The sequence below is a fragment of the Sorex araneus genome, chromosome 5 (genome assembly GCF_027595985.1).
Source record: "Sorex araneus isolate mSorAra2 chromosome 5, mSorAra2.pri, whole genome shotgun sequence".
Taxonomy (NCBI): Eukaryota; Metazoa; Chordata; class Mammalia; order Eulipotyphla; family Soricidae; genus Sorex; species Sorex araneus.
The window spans coordinates 179,554,490-179,565,948 of record NC_073306.1 but is presented as its reverse complement, the minus strand read 5'-3'; positions in this window follow the sequence as shown (position 1 = coordinate 179,565,948).

Here is an 11,459-nt window from a genome sequence, read left to right as displayed (position 1 = left end):
TGAAGAGGTATGAGGTCGAGTGACCACACTTAGTGGCCTCTCGGTTTTGGGTTTCTGTATTTTAGTATTTTAGTAACTAAGTCCAGAGAGATATCTGCCAGAAGTTGCATCATTGCCAAATTGTACTTCTCAGTTACATTATATTCCACATATGAGTGCAATCTTTCTATGTCTGTCTCTTTCTTTCTGACTCACTTCACTCAACATGATACTTTCCATGTTGATCCATTTATATGCAAATTTCATGACTTCATGTTTTCTGACAGCTACATAGTATTCCATTGTGTAGATGTACCAGAGTTTCTTTAACCAGTCATCTGTTTTGGGGCACTCTGTTTTTTTCCAGATTCTGAACCAGTCGGCATTCCCACCAGCAGTGAAGAAGAGTCCCTTGAGTCCCTTTCTCCCCACATCCACGCCAACACCGGTTGTACCTCCCCCTCCCCACCTCCCCCCCCTCCGCTGTCTTCCTCGGACCCTGGCTCCACCCTCTCTGAGCAATGCCCACCTAGACCTGGTTCCGAAATTTTTGTCCTCACCTGCTCACCTCCTCTCTCTTCCTGCCCTTGGGTCTGTGATCCCAATGAACACCAGGCCCACAGACTTAACCCCTGTGCTACCTCCCAGGCCCCAGGATCTTACATTTTATCTTGAAAGCACTGGGAAAAGCAAAAAAAATTTTTTTTTGTTTAAGCAAAGGAATGAAAATAAGGTCAGATATAAATTTCAGAAAAGTCACTTGACTGTGCAGGTCCCGCAACAGATAAGGAGTATAGTGACATGTATGAAGGCACTTGTAATAATCCAAGGCAGAATTATTACACCTGAACCACCCCTGAACCAAAATGGCAAAGGTGATGACAAGTACGAGATAGCAACTTCAAGAAGAAATAATAGAAATATGGAGTCACAGGATAGTGTTATGATGGAGCTATAGGACAGGGGGTAAGGTGCTGTAGAGCCCCTGCCTGCTTACGGTCTCAGAAACACCGCCAGGAGTGATCCCCTGAGTACAGGGGCAGGAGGAGCAAGCATTTCTGGGTGTGGCTTTAAAAATAAACAAACCACAGCATGAGGGCTAGAGAAACAGTTAAGCAGATAAAGTTCTTGCCTTGCACGTAGCTGGTCCAGGTTTGACCCCTCGAGTCACATATTGTTTCTTGAACCCTGCCAGGACTTATCCTTGAGCACAGAGCTGGAGTAAGCCCTGAGCACTGCTGGGTGTCACCAAATAAACAAATAAATGAATATCGTTAGAAACTAAGGAGGTCATTAAAGAGGGACAAGGCAAGAGCGACAGCAGTTTCTAACGTTGGTACTGGATAGTAAAGGCGTACAGCCAAAGTGACAAAAGGGAGAGTGGAGGGGAAATCGATGGTGGAGGCTTGAGTTTGGGACATGTTGACTTCAGAATGTCTATAATGCCCAGAGGTGGGTAATAGTGGGCTGTTGGATTTATTAGTCAGATGCTCCAACAGATAGCCAGATTAGCGTGTCCAGGCATTGATGCAGTGAATGGCCCAGCAGCGGAAGAATTGAGTAGCTGATGGCCCTCACCAGCATTTAGAGCAGGGACTCCCAGTCTAAGATGTTAGCAGGCAGGAGGCCTGAAATCCAGGGTATTTCCCCACACATTGCTGGAGAAGCAATACCTCAAATCCTTGCAGGAGTTCATTCGTTTAGAGAAAGGAAAGAGGAAAAACACATCAGCATGCCAGAATCTTGTGAGGAAGAAAATCGCAGCATAGGAAGGACCATCCTTGTGACATGCAGCCCAAGGGACAGAAGGCAATGCTCAGTCTCCACAAAAAGGTGTAGGGACCTACGGAGGGACACACCATCACATCAGGACTTGGTCCCTGAAGAAATGATGAAAGGAGTGGATGCCCTGGAAAGGCTTGGGGAAGAGATAAGAAAAGTCAAAAACAAGCTCCTGATTAGAAGGCTTTGGGAGCAAAGACTTTCATTCACCAGTCACCCCATCTTTGTGCTTTAGGCTCTGAATTACTTTTTTTTCTGACACTAGAAGCTGACCTATGTTTGTTTTCTATTTACATAGAAAGCTTTTGACTTTCCTTTTGCTTTTCAATGTCTGGTAAAACTCTGTTTTAGATGGATTTTTGTGTGTGTGTGGTTGTTGTTCCTAGCACCACATCTTTATTTTGAATCATTCTCCTGGTTTTCAATTAGGAAGTTTCACACAGATGCATGAAATTATGATGTAGCATATTTAGTAACAACTCACATACATAGAATAAAACCCCTAAATGTGTATGCATGCACATCTGTGGGTGTCTATATGTCTGTGTACACGTATAGAAACTTAACTGTTTATTTCTATGTGATGTGAGTATTTTTCTCTTGTTTATACATATCTTTAATATATATGTTACACACACACAAAAAAGTCAAGTATTTTTATGAGGTAAAAAATTTGAAGCCACCTTACAAGGGCAGTAGGGATACATAATTATTGGTGAAAGAATAATTTAAAAATGTAAACCTTGGAGCAGAGATATAGTACAAGGGTTAAGCAGTTGCCTTGCATGCAGCTCGCCCCAATTCAACTTCCAGCACCACATTGTTTCCTGAGCACCAGCAGGAGCAATCCCTAAACACAGAGCTGGGAGCAGTCCCTGAGCATCACGTGGTGTGGTCCAAAAACCCAACATTACCCCCACCTCCAATTAAACCTCAAATTAGTTCTGGATTGCTTAACCAGGGGGGATCAAAATTGATCATTATTATTAATTTGAAATATATACTTTGGGCATTCAGTCACCTGGGATGTTTGAAAAAGAACAGATTTAGATTCTCTGGAGTCCCTTCCCGAACCTACTAATTAGAATCTTCAGAGATAATATAGGAAGCCTTACTTCTTTAAAAAGCGCCCAATGATGCTACGGGGGACAGTGTGCAGAGTGCCAAAGCAAGTCAGAAACAGTGATTAAAAATGATGGATAAAGAATTTCAAAGCATATTGTTTTATTTCTGTCTTTGCTTGCAGCCTGGGATTGAACCCAGGGCTTCACACACGTAAAGCAAGTAGTCTACCACTGACCTATATCCCCAGGCCCTGAATGTATGGTTTTGAAGAAGCAGCAAAAAAAAAAAATAAAATGATAGTGATATTATCTAGCATTTATTGCACACTTACTATTAGGCAGGATAGTTCTAAACATTTTCATTCAAGCTTTTAGGAAAACTCATAGCTCCTATTGTTATCATTATTATTATTATTATGGGGTTTGGAGTTAAATCCAGCAGTGCTTAGGGCTTGCTCCTGGTTTTGTGCTCAGGGCTAACTCCTGGATGGACCATCTTTGGTGATGGAGATCTACCAGGTAAATTCTGGGTTTTTCTAGAAAAAAAAAGTCATCTATCTCCCGCGTCTCCAGAGTCTCACTCCCCATTCATTCCTTAAGCTACTGACTTTCATCCCTTTTTACTGCTCTGAACTTCTTCTCCAGAGGTCACCAAACATCCTGTATTTGCTAAATGACTGTCATGCACCAAGTAATGATGAATGATGTCTGGGGGCAAACAGATCCTATGACCAACAGGGGTCCCAAGAGGCAGCATAGATGTCCTGTAGATGATACCATCTCAGTTTGCATAATTATACTCTATGGTGGATCCACAACGATCAAATCGCCCAATGATACTTTTCTCAGAATGAAGCTCATCATTAAAGTGATGTATGACTATAATTGAATACCCTTCTTATCTTTCTAAAAACATATCTGCAGCACTTGATACTGTTAATTACTCCTTATATGAAGTTCTCTCTCTTTTGTCTTCTGATAAGACACAGTCTCCTGGATTTCTTTTGTGATGTACCCCTACATCGGGCTCACAACCCTAGTTACTTATAGAGTTTCAAACTTACATGAGTTTTGAGTTTCTTTTATTTCAAATTCAGGATGTTGTTAAGATCTACCCCAAGATACAAGAACATTAGCTTGAAAAGATACATGAACTATGTTCACTGCTGCGCTAAGTACAGTAGCCAAGATGTGAAAACAACCCAGACGTCCAATGGCAGATGAACTAAAAAACAAAGTTGTTGGTGCCGCCGGCAGGTCAAATTATACCTGAGGGGTGAGTGCATCAGCAGCCTGATGGTGCCTCCAGGCTTCCTGATACCCCTAAACTGCCGCTGGGCCTTTGGCCAGACCCCAACAACTTGGGGCCAAGTTTACCAAAAAATTAAATAGCCAAAAGTTAAATACGTGGGAGCCACGCCCATAAACCACCTCCAGCTCAGCTCTACAAGCTCATTTATTGGCCTTATTTTAGAGATCCATAAATAAATCTGGAAAAGGATAAAAAAAAAAACACCTCAGTTAATCTTGGACCCATGCAAGGCTAAACAGACTGGGGTTAATTGGAGGAGGGTGGGCTAGCCTGGTGCCCACCCAAACAGACCCCCTAGCAGAGTCTTTTTTTTTTTGTTTGTTTTTGGGTCACACCCGGCGATGCACAGGGGTTACTCCTGGCTCTTCACTCAGGAACCACCCCTGGCGGTGCTCAGGGGACCATATGGGATGCTGGGATTAGAACCAGGGTCGGCCGCGTGCAAGGCAAACGCCCTACCCGCTGTGCTATCGCTCCAGCCCCCCCCCTTTTTTTTTTTGGACCTAGCAGAGTCTTGCTCCCACAATCCAAAATTGCCACATGTCCCTGGTCAGACTCCACTGTCTCAGGACAGACCTTACCAAGATATTATCCTGTTGAAAATTTGAGTATGTGGGTTTTGTGACTGGACTCTCCAGGCTTTCTCAGAGTTAGAATCAGCTACCTCCATCCACTTTCCTATACTCCTAGAAGCATTGGCAATCACCCCCATGAACCAACTCCTGTGCCATCATGTAAGCTCCTCTATCGGCCTTGCATCAGAGACCCATAAATAAATCTCAAAAGAGATCAAAATCCTTAGTTAATCTGAGACCCACGCATGGCTGAACAGACTGGGGTTAAACCAAACAGTGTGTTGGGGGGAGGAGGGTGGAGGTCAGCCTGGTGCCTGCCCAAGTAGAGCCCCTAGCAGCCGCTTGCTTTCACAATCCAAAATTACTTCCATACCCCCGGACTGACTCCACTCTCTCAGGATGGACATCACCAAGACATAATCTGCTGAAAATTCTGGTGTGTGGGTTTTGTGACTTAAATCTCCAGGTTTTCTCAGAGTATGCATGGGCTATCTCCCCCCACTTCCCTGTAATTCTGAAAGCCTCGACAGTCACACCCACACCCCAAAGCTGCCACCCAGTGGAAAAGCTACTCCAGCCTTAACGTCCCAATAAAAATATTGACTGCCTGAACAAACACCATGACCTCTTGGCACCTGTATTGCAAACCATAATGCACAAAAGGAAAAGGAGAGAGAGAGCAAGAAGGAAAGTGCCTCCCATAAAGGGAGTCTGGGGGTGGTGACTGGTGGGAGGGAAACAGGAGACATTGATGATGGGAAATGTACACAGTGGAAAGATGTGTGCAGGATCATTGTATGAATGAAACCCAATTATGAACAGCTTTATAGTGGTCTATCTCATGGATATTCTATTAAATTTAAAAAATGCAATGTGGAGTTTATGCCTGCTTCAGTCAGCTTAATCAGTAGCTGAATAAATAGTGGTACTGTTACATTTTTAAAAAGTTGAGCTTATATACACAATGAAATTCGATGCTACTGTAAGAAAAAATGAAGTCATGCCATTAGCAGCAACACTCATTTGAACTAGAGAGCATCAAGTTAAGTGAAATAAGTCAGAGGGAGAAGAATAAATCCTAGATGACATCACTCATCTCTGGAAAATAGAGAAAGTGAAGGGATAGAGTGCTGAGTTCAAACCCTTGGCTTTGAATTACCAAGCAATGGAGGAAGTGAAGTGAGGTGGGATGGGAAAGAAAAGCCAGACTAGAAGTGACCGAGGTGGAGGGTCTTGGTCACTTATGTGATGTGACGTGATGGAAGACACAGTAACTGTGAGCAGCAAAACTATGAGCATTAGGGGATGGAGTGAAAGTACAGCAGGTAGGGTGTTTGCCTTGTACACTGCTGACCCGGATTAGATTCCCAGCATCCCATAAGATCCCCTGAGCTTCGCCAGGAGTGATTCCTAAGTGTAAAGCCAGGAGTAACCCCTGTGCATCGCTGCGTGTGACCCAAAAAGCAAAAAAAACATATATATATATATATATATATATATATATATATATATATATATAAGCATTGGGAGCTGGAGCAATAGTACAACAGGTAGGGCATTTGCCTTGCAGGTAGCTGACCCAGGTTCAACTCCTGGCACGGCATATGATATGATCCCCCAAGCCCACCTGTTCTAAAGGCCATAGTTCTAAAATCAAGGTACCATGGGGGGTCAGAGGAAGCAATTGGAGGAGGGATGTGTGTGTGTGTGTGTGTTTGTGTGTGTGTGTGCTCTGCCTCTCCTGAGAAGGACATTTCCCAGCTTTCCAAAGCTACTGGTATTTGCCAAATCCATGGTGTCCCTTGGCTTATAGATGTGTCTCTTTGTCCCATGCCTGTTTCCCCCTTTGATTCCACATAGTCTCCCTCTGTGTGTCTGTCTCCAGGTTCACGTTCCAGGGTATCAAGTCTGGGTCAGCCACATGCAAAGCATGTGCTTTAACATCTGGACCCTCACCCTGCTCATGAGGCTCTTGATAGGATCTATCAGGACTTGGGTCTACCTGTGGTATGGATTTACATGAGAAAAAAAATCTTTTAAAAAATCCAACTTTATTTGATCTGTATCAATTCTTGCTCCAGAAGAGTCTTTATTAATGAACAGACCCGCATGGTCATGGAAGGGTGTTCATGAAATATTGCAAAGAAAATCAAGAACTATGAAAAATACAATAGAATGTTTAGGCTTTTTGTTGTTGTTGTTACTATTGTCATGAGGATCATATCTGGTGGTACTGGGGTTAGGCTTGGCAAAGCAGATGCTACCACTTGAACCCACATCCCTAGTCTAGGATAATTCCTTTTTTTGTTGTTTTGTTTTTTGGACCACACCTGGTAATGCTCAGGGCTTCCTCCTGGCTCTGTACTCAGGAGTCATTCCTGGCGGTGCTTAGGTGACCACATGAAATACTGGGGATTGAACCTGGGTCGGCTGCATGCAAAGCAAGCCCTTTACTCTCTGTACTATCTCTCTGGACCTAATTTCATTCTTTTATCAAGAAAATAAGCCAAACACTCAGTGCTGGAAGATTTTATATAGTAATAATATAAAAATGTGTTAGAAATGGCTATGTCCAAAATAAAAGGCAGGGGAAGTAGGGAGGGGGCATCTTCTTGGAATATGGTCCCCCAGGAGATGATTACTTTCTATAATTTAAGAATTGTTTGAATACTGAGCATATATTTAATCTCAGTGATAAAAGTGAATGTGAAATGAAACATTGAAAATAACTGAACTATTCCACAATAGAGGGTTAGCTAGATAGATATATCATAATTTGTGCGTAAGACAAAATTATAAAAATCATATATTTAGTAAATATATGTTAGAATATTAAAATAATGAAAAAATGTAAAGTTTTGGGGCCATACCCAGTAGTACTTGGGGGTTACTCTTGGTTCTGTGTTCATGAGTTACTCCCACTGGTGCTTGGGGAACTACATGCAGTTCTAGGAATCAAACCAGGGTTAAGTGTACGTGCTAGGAATGTAGCACATGCTTTATTTCCCATGCTATCTGTCTGGTTCTCCAAACTTTCTAGGTTTAAAAAAGAAGAGATGATTTAAAAAAAAAGAATTATGCCATTATAGAATTTGGAGAACTTTTTCCCAGAAGTTGCCTATCATGTTTGTATTAGATAATTGTTTCCATGAATCATTCTGAAAAAGTTTTTTCTCCTTAGGGAAACTCTGCAATATTATTTTTATATTTAAAGATAATTTTGTGGGGGTTTGGTGCTGCCAGCGGGTCAGCCTGAACCTAGGGGGCGAGTGCATCAGCAGCTGGATGGTGCCTTCAGTCTTTCTGATACCCCAAAATTGCTGCTGTGCCTTTGGCCAGACCTCAACAACTTGGTGCCAAGTTTAGCAAGAAGTTAAATGGCCAAAAGTTAGGTATGTGAGAGCCACGCCCACAGACCACCTCCGACTCAGTTATACAAGCCCATTTATTTACCTTATTTCAGAGACCCATAAATAAATCTCAAAAAAGATCAAAAGTCACAGTTAATCTTGGACCCGCACAAGGCTGAACAGACTGGGGTAAATCGAAGGGGGGCAGGTTGGCCTGGTGCCCGCCCAAGCAGAGCCCCCACAGCCTCTTGTTCCCATAATCCAAAATTGCTGCCACCCCCCTGGCCTGACTCCACCGTCTCAAGACAGATCTCACCGAGATATAATCTATAAAGTTCAGGTATGCGGGTTTTGTGACTGAAATCTCCAGGCTTTCTCAGGGTTGGGATGGACTATCTTCCGGAAGCCTCAGAAGTCACATCTACACCCCTAAGCTGCCACCCAATTGAAAAGCTACTCCAGCCTTAGAAGTCCCTATAAAAATACCAAATGCCCTGAACAAATATTATGACCTCTTAGCACCTGTATTGCAAACCATAATGCATGAAAGGAAAAGGAGAGAGAGAGCAAGAAGGAAAGTGCTCCCCATAGAGGGAGGCTGGGGGTGGGGGAGTGGGGGGTTGGGGGTTGGTGGAAGGGAAATGGGACATTGGTGATGGGAAGTGTACACTGGTGGAGGGGTGGGTGCGGGATCATTGTAGGACTGAAACCCAATTATGAACAGCTTTGCAATGGTCTATCTCATGGATATTCAATTAAAACATTTTTTTAACAAAGTATTGTGGAGTTCATGCCCAATTCAATCAGCTTAATCAATGGCTGAATACATAGCAGTACTCCTATATTAATTATAAAAATAAAGATAAGTTTGTTCTTAATGCTTAGTTTTTATCGCCAAATACTTTTAGGCACAGCGAGGGGCAGAGCTCAGTCTTGCTTGTCTTGAGAGTGGAGAGGCCTGGGTTCAATCCTCAGAACCACAAGGCAGAAACAAACAAAAAACATTCAAAGCAGATGACTGCATATTTAGTTCTTACAAAATCACCAAATTCCAGTTGATATTTGAGTAAGGCAAATGACTCTAAATCTGTTTAGAGCTTTATATATTTATATTGGAGCGGGGGATGATAGAGACAGAATGGAGTTAAAATAAGGAGCTATTATTGACCAAAATGGAATTAAACACTTAGTCTATTTTTTTTTTTTTTTGCTTTTTTGGGTCATACCCGGTGATGCACAGGGATTACTCCCAGTTCTGCACCCAGGAATCACTCCTGGTGGTTCTCAAAGGACCATATGGGATGCTGGGAATTGAACTCAGGTCTGCTGCGTGTAAGGAAATACCCTACCTGCTGTGCTATGACTCCAGGCCCCACATTTAGTCTATTCTTAAAAACATGAAACAGAACTTCCATATGACCCAGAGATTCTGCTTTTGTGCATCTACACCACAGACATTAATCTGCAAAGACACGCTATGACGTACACTTATTTTCATCATTTACGATAGCCAAGATCTAGAGACCACCCAAGTCTCCACTAACAGATGACTGGATAAAGAAGTTGTGGTATATACACACAAAGGAATATGACGCAACTATGAGAAACAAATGAAAATTTGCAATTGGAGCGTGTGAAGTGAAGTGAGTCAGAAAGTATGAGATGATGATCTCACACTTCGGCAGAATATAAAAAAAAAAAACAAAGGAAAGGATTAGAGGATCTCCGAAGCAAGCAAACAAACCCTGAGACATGACCAGAAGAACTTTGATCTGCATGCCGTGGCAATAATACAGCTAGTGTGCTTGCCTTGCACACGGCAGACCCGGGTTCCACCCGCAGAACCACATATGGTCCCCTGAGCCTGCCAGGAATGATCCCTGAGCACAGAGCCAGGAGAAAGTCCTGAGCACCACCAGGTGTGACCCCCACACAAACAAAAAAAACAAATCCCTGGGAACTGAGGAGGCTGAGGGGGAGCAGAGGAAGGGAACAGGAATGTTGGTGGAGAAATCTAGAAACATGGGTGGTGGGATTGGGGTTTAACCACTGTAGCTCTACAGCTCTTAATCAAAAGGTTTCAGTAGCATTGTAAACTCTGATTCCTCAATAAAGTAATAAATGAATCAAAAAATTAAATGCTTACAGTCTAAACATGAATGAACTTAAAGAAGCACCAACGTTGAAATGTCACCAGCCGACAACAGAAGGGGAAATGATATGCAGCTGAAAACGAGAGGAGCTCTCAATCAATCTGGTCAGCAATAGGGTAAAGGCAAGGTAAGAATTCTGACCTCACGGGGCTGGAGCAATAGCACAGCGGGTAGGGCTTTTGCCTTGCACTCGGCCGACCCGGGTTCGAATCCCAGCATCCCATATGGTCCCCCGAGCACTGCCAGGAGTAATTCCTGAGTGCATGAGCCAGGAGTAACCCCTGTGCATCGCCGGGTGTGACCCAAAAACCAAAAACAAAACAAAAAAAAAAGAATTCTGACCTCACCCCAGGGCCTGAAAAGGCCAGAGACCAGGAGAAGGGACTTGCATGCCGTGAGGGAGAGCGTGACACTGTTCGAATGGCAGCAGAGGAAGTTGATCTTGGCAGCAGCTTTGGGAAAGGTCTGGAGGGTAGGGGGAAAAGTGCTGGGTGGAGGGGGGTGCTCATTTTTCAAGGGGAGTAATGACTCCACAATCTCCACAGGGGTGTCTGCAAACCTGGAAATGTGTGAGCAAGAGCCATCTGCTTTTGTCTGGTAGAGAAGCTTCACCCCTCACACCCCCATCTCTCAGCCCTCTCATAGACTGTTCATCACTGTTCAAGCACCTTTGACTTCAGCTGTCATTAGGAGCTACTCTGACTTGGTAGAACGGTGTGTTTCGGAATGGACTGGGCTTGAGGCACTGGCGCAAAGCCTGCGCTGGGTCCCAACAAGACTCAGGCATGCCTCATGGGTTCCGGGGGCCCAGCCACCTGGGCATTCCACACCCCAACCGTCAGCCTTAACACCTTGCACTCGAAACAAACCCCTCATTGTTTCAAACCTCATCCTGTGCCACGAAGTTATGCTCAGGAGGAGTTGGGGGGCGGGGGAGTGGTGGGGGGTGGTGAAAGGCTTGTCTTTCCATCTCTTCTTAATAGCCTTTGACTTGTTGGGACACGAGTCATGACTCTTTGAACTCCAATCCTCCTGTCTATCCAGAACTGTTGGAGAAACACCCAACAACCTGCACAATTTTCACTACCCACAACCCCCGACAAACTGTGGCTCATTTATTTTGTACTGAGCAAAATCTGCCCTGTATTTTCACGTGGGGAGGGGAGTGCTCCGGAGCAGTGCTCAAAGAACCAGGGGGCTACTCCCCACTCTGCTTGGGCCAGCTGTGTGGGATGATGGCTCAG